We start from the raw sequence: 22,093 nt of genomic DNA, 5'->3' as shown, positions 1-22,093 counted from the left end.
CAAGTGGGCTTACGACTTCCCCTCTGGGATGACCATCGACTCCCAGCAGCAACAACAGCAGCGCCAGCAGCAGTAGGCGTTACACGCAAGGATGCATCGGAGGAATCCCAGGCAGGAGAGGACTCGTCAGAATTGCCAGTGACATGGCCTGCAGGACTATTGGCATTCCTGGGGAAGGAGGAAATTGACACTGAGGGAGTTGGTGGGGTGGTTTGCGTGAGCTTGGTTACAAGAGGAAGGGATTTACTGGTCAGTGGACTGCTTCCGCTGTCGCCCAAAGTTTTTGAACTTGTCACTGACTTATTATGAATGCGCTGCATGTGACGTATAAGGGAGGATTTTCCGAGGTGGTTAACGTCCTTACCCCTACTTATTACAGCTTGACAAAGGCAACACACGGCTTGACACCTGTTGTCCGCTTTTCTGTTGAAATACCTCCACACTAAAGAGCTGATTTTTTTGGTATTTTCACCAGGCATGTCAACGGCCATATTCCTCCCACGGACAACAGGTGTCTCCCCGGGTGCCTGACTTAAACAAACCACCTCACCATCAGAATCCTCCTGGTCAATTTCCTCCCCAGCGCCAGCAACACCCATATCCTCCTCATCCTGGTGTACTTCAACACTGACATCTTCAATCTGACTATCAGGAACTGGACTGCGGGTGCTCCTTCCAGCACTTGCAGGGGGCGTGCAAATGGTGGAAGGCGCATGCTCTTCACGTCCAGTGTTGGGAAGGTCAGGCATCGCAACCGACACAATTGGACTCTCCTTGTGGATTTGGGATTTCGAAGAACGCACAGTTCTTTGCGGTGCTTTTGCCAGCTTGAGTCTTTTCAGTTTTCTAGCGAGAGGCTGAGTGCTTCCATCCTCATGTGAAGCTGAACCACTAGCCATGAACATAGGCCAGGGCCTCAGCCGTTCCTTGCCACTCCGTGTGGTAAATGGCATATTGGCAAGTTTACGCTTCTCCTCCGACAATTTTATTTTAGGTTTTGGAGTCCTTTTTTTACTGATATTTGGTGTTTTGGATTTGACATGCTCTGTACTATGACATTGGGCATCGGCCTTGGAAGACGACGTTGCTGGCATTTCATCGTCTCGGCCATGACTAGTGGCAGCAGCTTCAGCACGAGGTGGAAGTGGATCTTGATCTTTCCCTAATTTTGGAACCTCAACATTTTTGTTCTCCATATTTTAATAGGCACAACTAAAAGGCACCTCAGGTAAACAATGGAGATGGATGGATACTAGTATACTTATGGATGGACTGCCGAGTGCCGACACAGAGGTAGCTACAGCCGTGGACTAACGTACTGTGTCTGCTGCTAATATAGACTGGATGATTGATAATGAGATGAAATCAATATATATATGTATGTATATATAATATCACTAGTACTGCAGCCGGACAGGTAGATAATATATTTATTAGGTAATGATGACTGATGACGGACCTGCTGGACACTGTCAGCTCAGCAGCACCGCAGACTGCTACAGTAAGCCACTATACTATAGTAGTATGTACAAAGAAGAAAGAAAAAAAAAACCACGGGTAGGTGGTATACAATTATGGATGGACTGCCGAGTGCCGACACAGAGGTAGCTACAGCCGTTTACTAACGTACTGTGTCTGCTGCTAATATGGACTGGATGATTGATAATTAGATGAAATCAATATATATATGTATGTATATATAATATCACTAGTACTGCAGCCGGACAGGTAGATAATATATTTATTAGGTAATGATGACTGATGACGGACCTGCTGGACACTGTCAGCTCAGCAGCACCGCAGACTGCTACAGTAAGCTACTATACTATAGTAGTATGTACAAAGAAGAAAGAAAAAAAAAACCACGGGTAGGTGGTATACAATTATGGATGGACTGCTGAGTGCCGACACAGAGGTAGCTACAGCCGTGGACTAACGTACTGTGTCTGCTGCTAATATAGACTGGATGATTGATAATGAGATGAAATCAATATATATATGCATGTATATATAATATCACTAGTACTGCAGCCGGACAGGTAGATAATATATTTATTAGGTAATGATGACTGATGACGGACCTGCTGGACACTGTCAGCTCAGCAGCACCGCAGACTGCTACAGTAAGCTACTATACTATAGTAGTATGTACAAAGAAGAAAGAAAAAAAAAAAACCACGGGTAGGTGGTATACAATTATGGATGGACTGCTGAGTGCCGACACAGAGGTAGCTACAGCCGTGGACTAACGTACTGTGTCTGCTGCTAATATAGACTGGATGATTGATAATGAGATGAAATCAATATATATATGTATGTATATATAATATCACTAGTACTGCAGCCGGACAGGTAGATAATATATTTATTAGGTAATGATGACTGATGACGGACCTGCTGGACACTGTCAGCTCAGCAGCACCGCAGACTGCTACAGTAAGCTACTATACTCTATAGTAGTATGTACAAAGAAGAAAGAAAAAAAAAAACCACGGGTAGGTGGTATACAATTATGGATGGACTGCCGAGTGCCGACACAGAGGTAGCTACAGCCGTGGACTAACGTACTGTGTCTGCTGCTAATATAGACTGGATGATTGATAATGAGATGAAATCAATATATATATGTATGTTTATATAATATCACTAGTACTGCAGCCGGACAGGTAGATAATATATTTATTAGGTAATGATGACTGATGACGGACCTGCTGGACACTGTCAGCTCAGCAGCACCGCAGACTGCTACAGTAAGCTACTATACTATAGTAGTATGTACAAAGAAGAAAGAAAAAAAAAAACCACGGGTAGGTGGTATACAATTATGGATGGACTGCTGAGTGCCGACACAGAGGTAGCTACAGCCGTGGACTAACGTACTGTGTCTGCTGCTAATATAGACTGGATGATTGATAATGAGATGAAATCAATATATATATGTATGTATATATAATATCACTAGTACTGCAGCCGGACAGGTAGATAATATATTTATTAGGTAATGATGACTGATGACGGACCTGCTGGACACTGTCAGCTCAGCAGCACCGCAGACTGCTACAGTAAGCTACTATACTCTATAGTAGTATGTACAAAGAAGAAAGAAAAAAAAAACCACGGGTAGGTGGTATACAATTATGGATGGACTGCCGAGTGCCGACACAGAGGTAGCTACAGCCGTGGACTAACGTACTGTGTCTGCTGCTAATATAGACTGGATGATTGATAATGAGATGAAATCAATATATATATGTATGTTTATATAATATCACTAGTACTGCAGCCGGACAGGTAGATAATATATTTATTAGGTAATGATGACTGATGACGGACCTGCTGGACACTGTCAGCTCAGCAGCACCGCAGACTGCTACAGTAAGCTACTATACTATAGTAGTATGTACAAAGAAGAAAGAAAAAAAAAAACCACGGGTAGGTGGTATACAATTATGGATGGACTGCTGAGTGCCGACACAGAGGTAGCTACAGCCGTGGACTAACGTACTGTGTCTGCTGCTAATATAGACTGGATGATTGATAATGAGATGAAATCAATATATATATGTATGTATATATAATATCACTAGTACTGCAGCCGGACAGGTAGATAATATATTTATTAGGTAATGATGACTGATGACGGACCTGCTGGACACTGTCAGCTCAGCAGCACCGCAGACTGCTACAGTAAGCTACTATACTCTATAGTAGTATGTACAAAGAAGAAAGAAAAAAAAAACCACGGGTAGGTGGTATACAATTATGGATGGACTGCCGAGTGCCGACACAGAGGTAGCTACAGCCGTGGACTAACGTACTGTGTCTGCTGCTAATATAGAGTCTAGACTGGATGATAAATTATTGATAATGAGATGAAATCAATATAATATCACTAGTACTGCAGCCGGACAGGTACTATATATATTTATTATGTAATGACTGATGACGGACCTGCTGGACACTGTCAGGTCAGCACAGCACCGCAGACTGCTACAGTAAGCTACTATAGTAGTATGTATAAAGAAGAATGAAAAAAAAAAACCACGGGTAGGTGGTATACAATATTATATATATATATATATATATATATATATATATATTATATACAATTATATATATATATATATATATATATATATATATATATATTAAACTGGTGGTGATTGATTATTAAACTGGTGGTCACTTCAGGACAGGTCACGTTGCAACTTGCAACTAGTACTCCGAGGCCTAAGCAGACAATCACAAAATATATTATTATACTGGTGGTCAGTGTGGTCACAACAATGGCAGTGTGGCACTGACTCTGGCAGCAAAAGTGTGCACTGTACGTTATATGTACTCCTGAGTCCTGCTCTCAGACTCTAACTGCTCCCCACTGTCAGTGTCTCCCCCACAAGTCAGATAATACACTTACAGTCACACTATCTAATCTATAAATATCACTTCAGCAAGTAGTATAGTAGTATACAGTAGTACTCCTCCTAATAATGCTCCCCGAAAATACTGTGTCTCTCTCTTCTCTAAACGGAGAGGACGCCAGCCACGTCCTCTCCCTATGACTCTCAATGCACGTGTGAAAATGGCGGCGACGCGCGGCTCCTTATATAGAATCCGAGTCTCGCAATAGAATCCGAGCCTCGCGAGAATCCGACAGCGTGATGATGACGTTCGGGCGCGCTCGGGTTAGCCGAGCAAGGCGGGAAGATCCGAGCCTGCTCGGACCCGTGTAAAAAACCCGAAGTTCGGGCGGGTTCGGATTCAGAGGAACCGAACCCGCTCATCTCTACTTTTTGGGTCATGCTTTTGCATTGGTGTACCTCCAGCATGTGCAGGGATGTTTTTTGTCTTGTTTGGGGTGATTTTAGAGCGTGTCGGTATCCATGCGGTCGACATGTGATGTCGTTTGTTTGCCAAAACAGGTTTGTTTGCTCCTATTTTAGCACTGGTGTACCTCCAGCATGTGCAGGGATGTTTTATGGCTTGTTTGGGGTGACTTGGAGCAAGTTTGTGTCAGCCATGCGGTCGACATGTCATGTCGTTTGGTTGCCAAACATGTTTTTTTGCTCCTATTTTAGCATTGGTGTACCTCCAGCATGTGCAGGGATGCTTTTTGGCTTGTTTGGGGTGACTTGGAGCAAGTTTGTGTCAGCCATGCGGTCGACATGACATGTCGTTTGTTTGCCAAACATGTTTTTTTGCTCCTATTTTAGCACTGGTGTATCTCCAGCATGTGCAGGGATGCTTTTTGGCTTGTTTGGGGTGACTTGGAGCAAGTTTGTCAGCCATGCAGTCGACATGTCATGTCGTTTGTTTGCCAAACATGATTTTTTTGCTCCTATTTTAGCACTGGTGTATCTCCAGCATGTGCAGGAATGCTTTTTGGCTTGTTTGGGGTGACTTGGAGCAAGTTTGTGTCAGCCATGCGATCGACATGTCATGTCGTTTGTTTGCCAAACATGTTTTTTTGCTCCTATTTTAGCACTGGTGTACCTCCAGCATGTGCAGGGATGCTTTTTGGCTTGTTTGGGGTGACTTGGAGCAAGTTTGTGTCAGCCATGCGGTCGACATGTCATGTCGTTTGTTTGCCAAACATGTTTTTTTGCTCCTATTTTAGCACTGGTGTACCTCCAGCATGTGCAGGGATGCTTTTTGGCTTGTTTGGGGTGACTTGAAGCAAGTTTGTGTCAGCCATGCGGTCGACATGTCATGTCGTTTGTTTGCCAAACATGTTTTTTTGCTCCTATTTTAGCACTGGTGTATCTCCAGCATGTGCAGGGATGCTTTTTGGCTTGTTTGGGGTGACTTGGAGCAAGTTTGTCAGCCATGCGGTCGACATGTCATGTCGTTTGTTTGCCAAACATGTTTTTTTTCCTCATATTTTAGCACTGGTGTATCTCCAGCATGTGCAGGGATGTTTTTTGGCTTGTTTGGGGTGACTGTGTCAGCCATTTTGTTTGTATTAGCCATTTTGTTTGTGTCATCCATTTAGTGTTAGCACTGGTTGACCTCCAGTATGTGCAGGGATGCTTGTACGGGGGTTTTGGCTTATTTGGCTGTTTTTTTTTTTTCTATTCTTTTTTTTTTTTTTATGTGTGTTTGGTCCTGCTTGAGAACTGGGGTCCCAGCAGCATGACGTGTGGTTGCATGTAATTTTGTAATGTGTGTTAAATTTGTAAAAATATATTTTTTTTCTTTTTACAACAGAGATGTACAGGGACAAGCGGGCCCGATCCTCCCCTTCCCCCCACCCCTCAGAAGAACTTTCCCTGCATAGCAACGAGGAGTGGGAGCTGACCCAGGAGGAGGATACGACCGACCAGGCATGCAGTGACCAGCCGCGGTCGTCAAGGGACCAAATGGAGAAGTCAAAGAAAAATAAAAAGCCTAGAAAGGTAAATACTGACAACACCTGCAGACACAATAGCATCCAACTTGACACACCCTAGTTTGCGCACTGCCATGCACACCTACAGGTATCTTTGCGCACTGCCAGGGATACTGATACTCACAGGTACATACCGATCTTAGTAAATGCATGTTTTTTTTTTTAATCCCTAAAGGCAAGAAGCCAGCCAGAGGAGCAGTCGGAGGAGGAAGCCTTTGGTGAAGATGCAGGACCGAAGAAGCCGCGTGGACCCAGATACACTGAGGCGGAAAACTGTGCCCTAGTGGATGTCGTCGACAGGTCCTACGACGTTCTGTATGGACCAAGGGCACAGACCACAGCAGCTAAGACCAAGCGAAACATCTGGGATGCCATCGCGAGACAAGTCACTGCAGTATCTGTAAACCGCCGAAGCACCAGAAACTGCATGAAGCGGTACAGTGATTGCCGCAGACAGACCAAGAAGAAGATGGGGATTCAGCGCCGACATGAGACAGCTACGGGAGATGGTCCGGCTCTCAATCTGAAGTGGCTACCCTGGGAGAACGTTATTAAAAGGCGCATGAACCCTGCCATGGTCGAAGGAGTTCGCGGAGGTGTGGACTCTAGCCGTCCTGCTGGCTTTCCCGAGGAGGAAGAACCGCCCAGAAGACGGAAGACGGCGGGAGACAAGCAGTCCAAAAGGAGGCCTGATGGTAAGAATACATTCAGATGAGATGCACTAATCTTTTTTTTTTTCTTTTTTTTTCTTTGCTAATGTGTTTGTTCTTTTTCCCCAGACACGCCTGCCCAGAGGACATCACCTGCGCGCAGGACATCGCCAGCGCGCGGACCATCACCTGCACAGCAGGCATCGGCAGCAGCGCGCGGACCATCACCTGCGCAGCAAGCATCGGCAGCGCGCAGATCATCACCTGCGCGCCACACATCATCAGCACGCAGAAAGTCACCTGCGCGCCAGACGTCATCGGCACGCAGAAAGTCACCTGTGCGCCAGACATCGTCAGCGCGCAGACCATCACCTGCGCGCCAGACATCAGCGTGCGGAACGTCACCTGTGCGCCAGACACCGTCGGCGACCACACCACCAGCTGGGCGCCAAACTACATCTCCTGCGCAGAGGCCATCACCAGCTCGTCATCTCTTCAGGAGCTCTGGGACTGTGACTGAAGAGCCTCAACAAGACACTACCCTTGTGGACCCATCACCCGAACTGTTTGAGTCTACAGGGTTAACGGATGAGACTTTTCTTGGGTTTGAAGACAGCCGTGCAGACGTATCCAGCCATACCCTTGAAAAGTCTCCAGAATTGAGGACAAGTGAAGCTCCTGGAGCAGCGACACCACAGGATGGAGAAGATTTTTATTTTTGGGGGGGGTTTTTTTTGGGGGGGGGTCGACATTTTTTTTATAGTTTATTAACTTTATTTTATTTTTTTATTTTTCAAACAGAGGTGCCACGGACCAGCGGCGGACTTGCATCGGGGATTGGTCCCTACTACAGGCCGGATCTCCTACAGGATTCGTCGGATGACGAGGTGGAAGTGCAGCAGTCCGCTGTTTCTACATCCCTGTGTGAGTAATTATCAAATTGTGAGCCTTCAAACAAATGTATGAATGTGTATACTAATTTCTAATTTTCTTTTCAGCTGCACAAATGAAATTGGTGGCAGACGTACAGGAAGGGCAGGATCCCTCAAATGTTCAGAGGGTACACACCCTGGCATCCCAGATTACTTCCCGCCAGGATACTTACACGAATGTTGTTGGAACCAGACTGGACGCCATTGAGAAGATAATGGAGAAGATGGCAAACAGTCTGGTTGAAATGCAAAAGGCTCATGCCGACAGCACGGCCGAAATGCAAAAGACCAGAAGAGAAGATCACAGGGAGACTATGGACATCCTTCACATTCTGGCCACATCCATCAACCGGCTGGTGGAGAACACATCATGCCTGGCACACAGCATTGACAACATGTCGGAGAGCCAACGACATTCGGCAGCCAGCCAACAGATCATCGCAACCACAATGCAGATGATGTACGATAAGCTCCCAGAGCCAGCTCATCAACACGCTGGTGAACCACCACTTCCGCCATCACATGCCACATGGACGCCTCCTTCCCTTCCTCCACCACCATCCTGGTATAGATGGTTACAGCTGTACCAAGGATATACAGGGATGTACCCCACCCACCAGATGCCTCCACCACCAACACCGACCGCAACATCTACACCCGCACGGCCACCGAGACCAAGTCAACACACTCCCCAGCCACCCAGGGCATCGACGCCCCATCAGGAGGAAGAAGAGGATCCGGACGGACAACCACCATAAGCCCGGTCATATTGGTTTATTTACTCTTATGTTTTTCATGTATCCCTTTCTCCCCCTCCCATTATTTTTTTTTCTTCTTACTATTGTTTTATATTTGTGTTGGGCTCCCCCACCCGTGACCGGGTACTACCAAGGAGCTTTATGTCTAGGCATACATGCGCGGGCATGTATGCGGGCGCATGTGGTAACGGATGAAAGCTCCTTGTGGCTTGTGGCTACATGTATGATGGGCCAAAGAGCTATTCTGATACCACTTTTTTTTAACAAAAAACTCCTTTTTGTATTGGTGTACAGTAGGCTTTCACTGTTGTGTGAATTTACTATTCACTAGTGTTTGTTTTTTGGCTTATTCATATGATTAAGGGGACGGCGTAGTTCATGTTGTGCATACCAAGGTGAGTTTAGCCATGTTTCAATGTATATATTCAAGAAACTTTGGACCGCCTGCCCTTGTGGAACCACACAGCCCAGCAATGGGTCATGCTGGGCTGTGTGGTTCCACAAGTGCAGGCGTGTCAAAGTGCTAACCACTGACACCACTATTCCACTTTGGACCGCCTGCCCTTGTGGAACCACACAGCCCAGCAATGGGTCATGCTGGGCTGTGTGGTTCCACAAGTGCAGGCGTGTCAAAGTGCTGACCACTGACACCACTATTCCCCTATGGACCGCCGCCCTTGTGAAACCACACAGCCCAGCAATGGGTCATGCTGGGCTGTGTGGTTCCACAAGTGCAGGCGTGTCTAAGTGCTGACCACTGACACCACTATTCCACTTTGGACCGCCTACCCTTGTGGAACCACACAGCCCAGCAATGGGTCATGCTGGGCTGTGTGGTTCCACAAGTGCAGGCATGTCAAAGTGCTGACCACTGACACCACTATTCCACTTTGGACCGCCTGCCCTTGTGGAACCACACAGCCCAGCAATGGGTCATGCTGGGCTGTGTGGTTCCACAAGTGCAGGCGTGTAAAAGTGCTGACCACTGACACCACTATTCCACTTTGAACCGCCGCCCTTGTGGAACCACACAGCCCAGCAATGGGTCATGCTGGGCTGTGTAGTTCCACAAATGTTCTTTGGAAAGGAATGAACATGACATCATTAGTGTCTTTACTTAATATGTTTTTTTCCCACAGATATCTACACAAGAAAATAATGTAAAGAAGAACAAACACGATTTTTTGTTTTATTAAAAAATTTTTTATTCCAAAATAAAATACAATTTATTTCTTCAATAAATTTTTAAAATGAGAAGTTTTGTGTTTTTCTTTAAATTATTAGTAAATAAAATGTAATATGAGATGCAGTGGTATTGTGTTAGGTCGCCCATGGTACATCAGGGGAACAGTCGTGTCCCTTCACATTCACGCAACTTCGGAAGGATACTACGCAAGACCTGTGGAAGAGAATAGTATGAGGTTCCAGGTATTGGTAATAGTGTCACCCTTGTATGGAAAAGAAAAGATACTGACACAAGCAGGTTACAGCGGCCTTTGTCCCAAATGCAGCCCTCCGGCACTTGAGTAACTACACATCCAAACATTCCCTGACGCAGCGTAAGCATTGCTGTCAGGGCATGATTGGATGTGCAGTTTTGCAAATTCCGGAGGGCTGCACTTTGGACATGCCAGGGTGACTTGGACAAGAGAGGGTTTTGGGCAATAAATCTCACCTGAGGGGGGTTGTCTGCTACATGGCGGAGGTCCAGTTCCACATCACAAGTAGGTCGCCCATGGTACATCAGGGGAACAGTCGTGTCCCTTCACATCCACGCAACTTGGGAAGGATACTACGCAAGACCTGTGGAAGAGAATAGTATGAGGTTCCAGATATTTGTGTCATCCAAACACAAGGTACAGCAGGGGAATTGTCCTGTCACTTCATCCACGCTGGTTCCTGCACCTTGGGAAGGATACTCCGCAAGACCTGTGGAAGAGAATTAGGAGCTAATTGGAGAGCGTTTCCTCCACCCTGGGAAAGAACAAAAGGTCCCAGCAACACTGCGCATATACACTGGTTACTCAGACAAAAGATGGAGTTTTGGCCAATAAATCTCACCTGAAAGAGTGACTAACATGGCGGTGGTTCAGGTCCACATCACAAGTAGGACGTCCATGGTAGAGTAGGGTAAACTGGTCCAATACTGGAGTGGCTTTGCAGAAGTGTATCCTGGGTAAAACTGTGAAATCATGGGTACATTTCCCTCAGCAGAGTGAAGAAAAATATATTCTTTAAAAAAATCAATTAAATAATACTTGTGAGTAAAAAAAAAAAAAAAAACCAAGTAGATAATCCCTTCAAATATAAATAGATATGCTATTAGCAATCCAAAAAGCCCCAAAAAATACATTTAAAATTTTTTTTTTTTAGATCCCGCCAGCAAAGTGAGGCGGACTGAAAATGACAAAATTGCTGTCGAAATGCACTGTTGTCGAATCGTCATTCTTCAATTGAATATACTTTTGTCAAAAAGCCGCATTTTGACCATTGCAGACATGTCGAATTTTGAAAATGTCAATTTGCAAAAAGTCGAATCTGAAACGGCAGGTATTTTGACGAAAAGTACTGTATTGCATTGACGAATCCAATTCGACATGTTTTTTCTGTCGAAAATGCCCCGTTTTTCGACTTTCGCGTCAATTCGACCGCAATTGCATATACCCCATAGTCTGGAACCTGATCCTTAGAGCAGGAGGTGGGGACCCCAGGCAGGGGGGCCCACCGGTGGATTCCCCTGTACCCCTGTGGGCCAGTGCAAGCCTGGATGGGTATATGAGGTCCTTTATTGACATGTGATGGGAATATAACAGGCATGGAGGCTAATTTTATGGGAATATAAGTGGAATCGGGCAACATATGATGGGCATTTAACCACTTACCTGGCATGGTCAGATTTCATGCAACTGCGCCGTCCCACCCTGTCCCCCCGTTTTTGACGAGGAGATCCGATCTGCAGATGTGCATAATATAATGTTTAAATATTTTAAAAAATACTTTTTCAACTTTCTTAAATAAAATAAATTTTAAAAAACAATGGGGGTGATTCCGAGTTGTTTGCTCGTTGCCTATTTTCGCTATACTGCTCAGTCCTTTTCGTTCCTGGTTTGACATCACAAACACACCCAGCGTTCGCCCAGTCACTCCCCCGTTTATCCAGCCACTCCCGCGTTTTGGAACTCGAACGCCAGCGTTTTTCCGCACACTCCCATAAAACGTCCAGTTTCCGCCCAGAAACACCCATTTCTTGTAAATCACACTACGATCACCACAGCGATGAAAAAGCTTTGTTATGCCGTGAGTAAAATACCTAACTTTTGTGTAAAATAACTAAGCGCATGCGCTCTGTGAACATTGCGCATGCGCAGTTAGCGGATAATCGCAGTATAGCGAAAATTGGCAACGAGCGAACAACTCGGAATCACCCCCAATATGTGGAGAGGGAGACTGATGATTTGTTTTTAGTAGTAACCTGTAGTTATTTACATTTTTTTCCCTCAGATCAGCAGTCCTCTCACACTGATTGAAGATGTCGTAACATTGTCAGACTACTTGAACAGTGAGCTGCAGGTCACTGACATGAACAATGTATAACTACATATAGTATATATATATATATATATATATCTATATATATATCTATATATATATATATATATATATAAAACAGAACCCTCCTGCGTTATATCATAAGATAGTGATGAGATCTTACACAGGCGGCCTTATTCCACTAAGTCCCCTGTTAGAAAGAACTGATAAAAGTAGAAATGCGTGTCAGTAGTGGAATTGGCGCCTAGGGCCAGGGCCGGAGCTTCCACTAGGCAGCTTTAGGCAGCTGCCTAGGGGCACCGGGACCAGAGGGGGCGGCCTGCTACAGCTGCCCTACCTTTTACAGCCACTGCAATCCCCCAGAATGCATATCTTACAGTAGCCGTGACTGCTAAGCTCCCATATTGCAGCCTCCAGCTCCATCTCCACCCGGCACAGGCAGTAACTTTGACAGCTCCTGGAGTCCTGGCTGGGGGTGACATGCGGCACTGCTCTTCATTCCAGGCTCTTTCACAGACTACTCAGTTTCAACTCTGCACTGCAGCCTGCAGGCAAGGTGGCTGCACAGTGCATTCTCTGCATTGATAAGGAAAGAGGGCGAGAGCAGCGGTGTGGTGAGGGGGTGGGGGCAGGAGATAAGGAGCAGTCATGCACACAGTCTGGGGGGATGAGCAGCAGCATGCACACAGATTTTGGGGGGATAGAACAGCAGACATTTACCAGAGTAGGGGGGAGGGGGTAAGAGCAACATGCCTTTCATCTGAAGGGTGGGTAGGGGGAAGGGGGTGTAGTATGGTATGCCGGCGGCCGGGCTCCCAGCGACCAGCATACCGGCGTCGGGAGCCCGACCGCTGGCATACCGACAGCGTGGCGAGCGCAAATGAGCCCCTTGCGGGCACGGTGGCGCGCTAAGCGCGCCACACTATTTATTCTCCCTCCAGGGGGCTCGTGGACCCCCACGAGGGAAAATATGTGTCGTAGGTTGGGTGTCGGGATTCTGGTGCCGGTATACTGTGCGCCGGGATCCCGACATTCGGCAACCAGAAGACCACCCGGGGGAAGGGGCAGAAGGCAGAAGTTTTGCCTAGGGTGCCGAGAAACCTTGCACCGGCCCTGCCTAGGGGTCATATCAACACCCAATCAATATATCAACCCTTGTGGGGATTCACAAAATAACTAGTTATACATTTAAAAAATACCAATATGTTCCTTCTTAAATTATTAGAGGTTTCCTATAATTGCTCTCATGGAGAGAAGTTTTGTTAAATGGTATCCCCCTCACAGAGGGGAGTTGGAATAGTCAGCCTATATACTTGAATAGGGGACTAGTAGAATGCCCCACAAGGAAGGGGGTTGCTGAGGGGGGAATGAGAGGACAGTTAAGCTTGTGGAGGGCACCTCTGGCGGGACTGATCCGGGCACCCAGGAGAAGTGCATAAATATGGGATGAAAGAAAAACCGTTGAGGAGTGCCTGGGACTCAGCGGCAGAAGAAGGAGCTGCGTACGGCCTGTGGACCCTAAACAAAGTGTGACACACCTGGCTCTTGACAGCGGCCTTGGGGAGAGAGGCTAACCAAGTTCTCCGGCGACCCCTGTAAACTGAATAGCGGGACCACAGTGTGGACGTCCGCGGTGAGCGGCGACAGGCTCCAGCATCAGCAAATCCCGCTGGGTGGAGCGGAAGAGGCGTCCCCTGATCATGACCCCGTGTGGCTGTGGGCGGCAATATCTGTGAGTCCACGGCCGTGCTTTCCCTCACTGGGTGGATCAAGAGGCGGCGCTGCCCAACAAAACATCCCAGGAGAAGGTGACCCGGAGTAGTGAGTAACAGCGGGAGGTGGCCCAAAGCGGTGAGTGACAGTGGGAGGCGGCCGGGAACAGTGAGTGACAGTGGGAGGCGGGCCCGAAAGCTTCCTTCAGCAGGCTGCAACACATAGACTAATCCAACCCCAGGAAGGAGATAACGGCCAGGGACAGCCACAAGAGGCGGAACTGGAGTGTCTTGTAAGGTATCTCTTAATCAGCTCCTGCAGCAGCGCCCCTGTTAGAGATACAATCAATTACATTGTACAGCTAACCCCAGATACAGTGTTACATTGTTACGGCCAGCCAGGTTCCCCGGTGACTCTGCCACTGCCTTTGTTATGGGTACTGTAATCTCGAGCCATCCTCAGTGAATATTTATTGAGTTTATGCCCATGAAGTCCGGTGCCACAACAATTAATCCTAAACAGTGCAGGCAGGATTATTGACAGGCTATAGGAACAGGACTCTTTATGTATGCCCATTGGAATATCACTGGCACCTTAAATACTACTGCATGCTTCTCTGTACGCTTTCATCCCATGAATCACACTGCTGTCTACAAAGACTCTACTAACTGCTTCATTGCCAGCTAGACAGCTACTAATTGCATGCTCTCCCTTTTACGCTATCAGAAGGATACTAGGAATAGCACAGGATTACAAATCGGCCACGTCATTGACACTGGAAGACAATATTACTCTTCACAAGTTGTTATAGGGAACTAGGAATTTGGGATTAAATCCAAGCGCTACTGTTGATGACTCACAGGGGTTAATATCTGAGGTAGAAACAGAAGGATATAATTTGGCTGCATAATTGGGTGTGACTTTTATCTCACTGGTACCAGGAGAACATCCCCATCTTATGTGCACCAACGAGGTAATAAGAGTACTCAGACTAAGTTATCAGTTTGTTAGGGGAACCCCTTCCCTTAAGGCAGGCATGTCCAAACTGCGGCCCTCCAGCTGTTGAGAAACTACACATCCCAGCATGCCCTGACACAACTTTAGCATTCTCTGACAAAAAAACGATGTCAGGGCATGCTGGGATATGTAGTTTCACAACAGCTGGAGGGCCACAGTTTGGACATGCCTGCCTTAAGGTACCGTTAACAGATAATATATCTATAGTGTCATTGATTTTGTTATATGTTACATTGTTTTCAAAACTATACGAAATATGTTGTTACACTAACGTTTCAACTTAGGTTGTTCTATTCATTGCTGATAGAAGAACGAGTTTGAGCTGTTCCAGTAAAATAAAACTCTTTTACTTTTAGTTATGGTACAGATTTTGTGAATTTTATTGCAGCAAGTATATTTAATTGTATATGTGATTCCTTCCTTGTGCATTGTCACTGATGGGGATGGGAACAGGTGATTCACAACCCGGGTCTTGCAGGAAGTAGCAACCGGAACTTGAGATCTCTGCGGACAGGAGAAGAACAGCTATAGTTATCTGACTTACCTGAGGGAAAATTCTGCAGCCACCTATCCATCAGACTAATATATAGTTACACTAGGTGGCTCTTTGCGCTCACCGCAGGTTCTATTCCAACTCTATGGGTGTGGTGGACACCCACAAGTGGGAATAGTCCCTGCTGGTTGGCTTTCAATTGTTTGGGATCCCAGCGTCAGTATGGTGTGGCGGTCGCGTTGGTATAGTGACCAGCGGTCTCCTGACCGCCGGTCACATTACCGCATTGTGTGTGTATGTATATATATATATATATATATATATATATACTGTATGTATCCATGTAGAAACATTTGCACACTAATGCAGCGTATCATTAATGGTGCTACCTTAAAGCTGTTCCAAATTGGTCCAAGAAAAACAAGTTTCTCCTAAAAAAAAAAGGGCACTCGTAGTTATAGAAAAACACAAAGAAATTTATTTTTACCCATGCTGGGCACCTTGTGATAAAAGTCCTAAAGTATGGTGGCTCAGCATTAATATCAAGTAGATTTAAATACATCCATAATAGCAATTTTATATGCTCAAAAAAGTACTCATCATGTTTGTATAGAAGAGAAAGATGAAATGGTCACTGATTGGTCCGTTGACCTCGGTCAGTAAATGACCCTTCAAGACCCCTGCATCGCATCACAGTCACCATCCTTTGTCAAGAGCCATCTGGGAATGAAGTACACAGCACCATCTTAAATAAGGACTCATTACTTACAAATTTCAAACAGCCTCGTTGAACCGCCATCAGTCACACACCGGCATGCGTCTCAGCCAAGTGCGCATGTGCCAAAGATCTCATTAATCTACTCACAGAAGCGCCCAGCCGGCCGGCAGCTATCTGCGTTCCAGGACGCTTTCAACTTCCGTACCATGCGGTTCTCAGCGCAAACGTCACTTCCGGTGACGTGACAAGCCACGGAATCATGGGTTGCTATAGCCACTGTCATGGCAACACATCACATTCAGAGCTAGGCCACAGCCTTTACTCCATGCCATGCATAAAGACACAATCACACTATTTATGACACAAATTACCAGCATATTAAATAGCTTACTACGGTGACTATTCAAAACATATTAAACAGATGTGTCACTTATAATGCACAGCACAATCCATAGCAGAGATGCATATGCCAGTGTGTGGCCACTAAACAACACCCAACTTACCCATTATTCCTAATATCATCCAATTATGGTTATAACCAAATCCTTATAATGGTTAGAATAACCATATTAAAGGTGCCTTTAATACCTCTATTTTTGTCAGTTTTTCTAATTCATTGATTTATAGGTTATTTCAGTCAGTTATTACAGTTCATGAAAATTTTCATCCAAATCCATTCAGTGGAAGGCCCAGAACAGACTCACTGGGTCAAATTCTGCCCAGCATACATCAACGGGAGGTCCGGCCAGAACCCGAACCCCCCTAAAACTTGGCCAGGATCCAACGGGACCACCTCACATTGGTTTCATCCCAATTGGTGCAGGGGTGTCTGAATGCATAACCGGACAAACAAACAAACCAACAAATTTTATTTATAAGGTATATGTAAAAAAAACACCAAGAAAGCACTACCAATACTACTCAGAGGCAGAACTTTGGGAGGCAACAGAGTCATCTGCCGCCGGGCTCCTGCTCTGAAGGGGGGCACCTCTCTTCCCATTCTGTGACACCATTGAATTAAGTTAATTGATAGCTGTCGCTGTCTTTTCAGTGGCCGACTTCCTCACTGGTCCCTGCACCTTACAAATCACACCCTCTTTATTATACTGAATATACACATTTTACAAGTGTCACACCCAGGATTAGAAACCACAACCTATTACACTGGATGCGGCACCTTATTGATGAAGCTATTTGCTCCTGTATAGGAAATATGAGAATTTTAACTATATGAAGATACTTCTCTGACAATTACACGTAACTTCATATAGTTAGAATTCTCATGCTTCCTCTATAGGAGCAAATAGCTCCATCAGTAAAGGGTCTACTGTCAGTGTAACAGGTCATGGGTTCTAATCCTCACACACGCACACATACATACATACATACATACATTTATCTTGATATAGGAAATAGGGGGGCACCAATATTTAACTTGCCTCCGGGCAACTGGGACGAACTTACGCCACTGATACTACTATAGTACCTTACTGGTTTAATAACTTAAACTTATACCAAATTTCAAAAATTGTTCATGATAATACCAATTTTTAGAAGAGATTTGATGAACTCTAACTTGTAGTCATTAAAAAAAGAAGATAGTTCATTCCAGAAGGTAAATCTTCTTTCCAAGATAATCTTGCATAATTTAATGTTAGTCTTAAATGAATCTGGAATTAAACCCTCATACAGATCGAGTCATCAGACAAAATATGACGGGCAAAAGACCACTCATTAGTAACTAATTTATTTTTAATTGTGGTAAAAAGTTGTTCTTCAATAAAAAAAATAAAACTTACATAGCACTTCTGTTTTGCCTGGTGACTATCAATATGAGGGTTTAATTCCAGATTCATTAAGTATATCCAACAATTGAGGTTATAATAATTCTGTCATAGTTCCATAAAATATAAAACTGTCATAGTTTAAAAAAAACAAACATTTTGCTAGCACCTCACAAGTCAAACTATCTTTAATCCTCAGTTTTCTCTTGGATCTTCTACGATTTAACTGGTCCATGAGAAACATCCACCCAGTGCTTTACATCTCCATTTTGAAACCAGAAATCTTTAATCTTTGTCCTTCTGTACCTCTAACTAGTACAATGGCATTTGGAATATGTTGTGGAAGACCTTTTAGATTTATTGCTACATTGTTAATTGCTTCAAAATCTTGTAACATGGAAGGGATATGGACTGGATGAAATTTCCCGATAATCTGACTCTGGCGGGTCCAACCCAGTGTTTGAGTTCATCCTTCCGTGTCTGCTCTTGGGATAAATCAAGAGCATCAGTTAGTTCCTCCCTTCAGCTGATGTCACAAACTGTTACTGTACAGTATGTCACTAACCTCTAATGACATAGGGCCTAATTCAGATCTGATCATAGATGTGCTAAATTTAGCACATCTACAATCAGTTTCTCAGACATGCCGGGGGACGCCCAGGACAGTGCTAGTCCGCCCTGCATGTCTGGTCCTACCCCCTCCCTCCACGGGTACAAAAGCATCGCACAGCTGGTGAGTAGCTCCCTGCCAGCGCAGCTCCTGTGCACTGGCAGGCAGCAACTCGTCGCATCCTGGGTCGCAGCGGCTGCGTGTGACGTCACTCATCCGCCGCGGCCCCCCCCCCCAATGGTCCGGACACACCTCCGTTGTCCGGACCGCGTCCGCCATTGTCATTCTAACACCATTGGCATGCCCCCTCCCGCCCTGCGACCGCTTCTTCCTGTCAATCAGGCAGAGGCGATCACAGCCCAGAGATGCTTTTAGCATCTGACTGGGCTCCCGGGGTGCGCATTCAGACTGCGATAGCTGCCGCTGCAGTGATGCAGTCTGAAGTACCCCCATAGTCTGAGGGAAAGTGCAGATTGACTGCACATGACCTGTTTTTCTCAAACCTTATTTTCGAGAACTTATATCCTATGCAGTATGCAGGGAACATGCTCAGATCAGCCTTACATCATACTTACAGTTGAAAGCCAATCACATGCATTCTGGATTTTCTTTTTACATTTGGCAGTCATTTACACAAACTTACAAATTAGTAAGATTCTTAACCCAACCTGTCTCTGGCTCCTGATTTGAAATGTAAGTAGAGCTAGAGTAAGGGGAAGGGGGGTTGTGTATTGTGAACAGAGATGAGTGGGAACTGGACCCATTCGAACTTCCAGATCCAGATCGGGATTTGAGTACAGCTTGGGTTATCCCGCCTGACTACTTGGGTCACAAAATTAGGAAAACGTCATCCTCCCTCTGTCAGATTCTCGCAGATTTTGAATTCTATAAACGTCCCTGGTGATCCTGCCATCTTTACTCCTGGCTGAGGAGCTTATAGTGAGCAGATGTGTCCATGCAGTGTCCATTAAGAGCTGCTGTATTCTCCATCCAGGGATGCTGCAGTGTTGTCCATCAAGAGGCTGAGGCTGCTGTTTCCAACCAGGGGTGCTGATCTGTTGTCCATCTGGGGGGCTGTGCCTACTGTGTCTGACTAGGGGTGCTGCTGTGACCACGAGAGGTGCTCTGTCTGTGCTGTGTCCGTTCATACAGGGGCTACTGTGTCAACCAGGAGTGCTCTGTTAATCTAGGGGTGCTCTGCCCCAGTGCAAAAATAAATATGATAAAATTATCCTAGCACTTACAAACCACCAATTCTGCTTAATTATTTGATTTTATATATATATATATATATATATATATATATTACAGAAAAAACAATGTGCTTCTATTACCTGTTCAGCATACCTCTGTACCAAACATTCAGTATAAAACACTGAATTCTCAGTCCAAAAAAGAGTTAGTACTCATCAATCCAGTTTATGAAAAAGCACGAGGACCACAGTATATATATTTGGATCCGCTACTCCTCTCTAATCCTGGAATCCTCAGGACAATGGGTATCTGTGCAAAAAGAGAAATGAAAGGAGAGCTCTATCATGCTTGAAAGAGTTTTAATAAGTTTCTTTTGAAAACATATGGATAATGGTGAGCTGAAACTCGTACCAAAATACAATGCACTGTGGGCTTATTACCACATGCTTTTATACTGTGTGTGTGTGTGTGTGTGCTATACCCCAGTGTACTATACTATTATTTTTCTGTGACACTGCTAGTCAGAGCAGACTGTAATAACAATCATATACGTATTGTGACCCCGTAGGTGATACCCCAACTGTAGGTGGTCCGTCCCCAGGGGTGCTTTGTTATACTTAAAGGGGTGCTGTGTTGTCCATCCAAGGTCTGCTTTGTCCCACAAGGGGCTGCTGTGTCAATCCAGGGGTAACATAGTAACATAGTATCTAATGTTAAAAAAAGACATTTGTCCATCGAGTTCAACCTATTTGTGATCTCCTATGCAGGATTATTTGGTATCAAATTTTGACTGATGTTGATGACTGCCGTTACGTTTTACCCCTCTTTTTTATAATAACCATAGTGCGTGACTATGCCCCATAACCCTGGATATCCTTATCCATTAGGAATTAATCTAACCCATTCTTAAAGGTGTTGACTGAGTCAGCCAAAACAACTCCCTCAATAATACATGGATTAGGGTACAAGAATTGGCACTAATGACCACAGATGTTTCCTTAAAAACAATTTTAATTTATTGTGCAAAAAAATGAGGTAAAGTGCATGTGCCAGCACCTAGTTTACATTCCTCATACGATAAACAATTAAAACAAACAATATGAGATACTTATACATAAAACAATTCAGTTCCAAAAAGTGCAGGTGTGTTTTGTAAACAATCTCTCACCAAATAATGGGGGTGCTGTGGGCTAAGCTTTTTAGCAAGCAAAAGAAAAGGTCCCGGACTCCAGAGCACGGCACCACCACAGATGGTTTTGGATTATCCCCAAATGGGAGAGTCCCTCCTGCCAAGGTTTTCTCCTAGCTCACAGCAAACAAGTCCGTGTCGACGCTTTTCAGTCTTCGAAAGACCTTCCTCAAGGACGGATAGTGTGCTGTGATGATTTCCTCCTTTTTAAACCCCTATTCTGGAAATTAGTCCATTTCCATTTCCGCTCTATAGCGGAAGTGACATCATTGCGTTCCACCACTGACGCTTCACTATATTCTCCCGTATAGGAGAAATACGTCACTTCTGTTTCCGCTCCTTAGCGGAAGTGACATATGCGGTTCACCTTTTTCTCCTGCTTGAGTTCCACTCCGTTGTCCGAACATAGTGACGCTTGCGGTTCACATTATTCCTTCGCAGTCTTTAATTTCTGAATCGCTTTGATCTGTATTTATTCCATATAAGATAAATCTTCATCCATAGTATAAATACCGCATTGTTTAGGTTCGGAACCAGTAATCCAACCTCATTCCATCAAAAACTATTGCCGTACTTTATATTCCCGCAAAGTCATACCCTAACATGGAATGGGGTGGTTACTGTTCCCTTTATGAGTGTGTTGTCCAATAGTTCATAAACAAATAAAAAGATAAAAAAGAGATATATAGATAATTAGAATAAATACATAAAAGGATATATAAAAGGATATTTTTTAATTTAAGAACTATTTTAATTCGATATCGACATTATGTCCTATTGGTTTCAAAGTATCTAATTCGAATATCCATTTAATTTCCCCCTGTGCTAGTAATTTTTCAACATTAGTGTTTCTCCAATTCGATTTCACCTGTTGAATTCCCATAAAATGTTTTATGTGTTCAGTTCTATTATTATGGATTTTACAAAAATGCTCTGACAGGGGATGAGTTACAAGTCCTTTTTTAATATTGTATATATGTTCGGCAGCCCGAGTCTTTAGTGCTCTGGAGGTCTTCCCTATGTATATTTGTCCACAACTGCATTCCAACATATACACAATATTCTTTGAGTGACAGGTTATAAAGTTATTGATTTTGT

The 22,093-nt window shown here is 44.7% G+C and overlaps 1 long non-coding RNA gene across 1 annotated transcript in view; it reads right to left on the bottom strand.

Annotated features, from left to right (window-relative positions):
- Window positions 1-19,014: 19,014 nt before the first annotated feature.
- The window catches only part of LOC134911588 (uncharacterized), a 106,393-nt gene continuing 103,314 nt past the window's right edge, over window positions 19,015-22,093 (bottom strand). Inside the window, exons 4-5 of the long non-coding RNA XR_010176701.1 lie at window positions 19,947-20,115; window positions 19,015-19,809 (exon numbers count right to left, since the gene is read on the bottom strand). This is a non-coding gene — a long non-coding RNA (uncharacterized LOC134911588). The remainder of the gene's footprint in view (window positions 19,810-19,946; window positions 20,116-22,093) is intronic.

The sequence above is a fragment of the Pseudophryne corroboree genome, chromosome 4 (genome assembly GCF_028390025.1).
Source record: "Pseudophryne corroboree isolate aPseCor3 chromosome 4, aPseCor3.hap2, whole genome shotgun sequence".
Classification (NCBI taxonomy): domain Eukaryota; kingdom Metazoa; phylum Chordata; class Amphibia; order Anura; family Myobatrachidae; genus Pseudophryne; species Pseudophryne corroboree.
The sequence above is the reverse complement of the archived record's forward strand: the minus strand, read 5'-3'. Positions and strand labels throughout refer to the sequence as shown.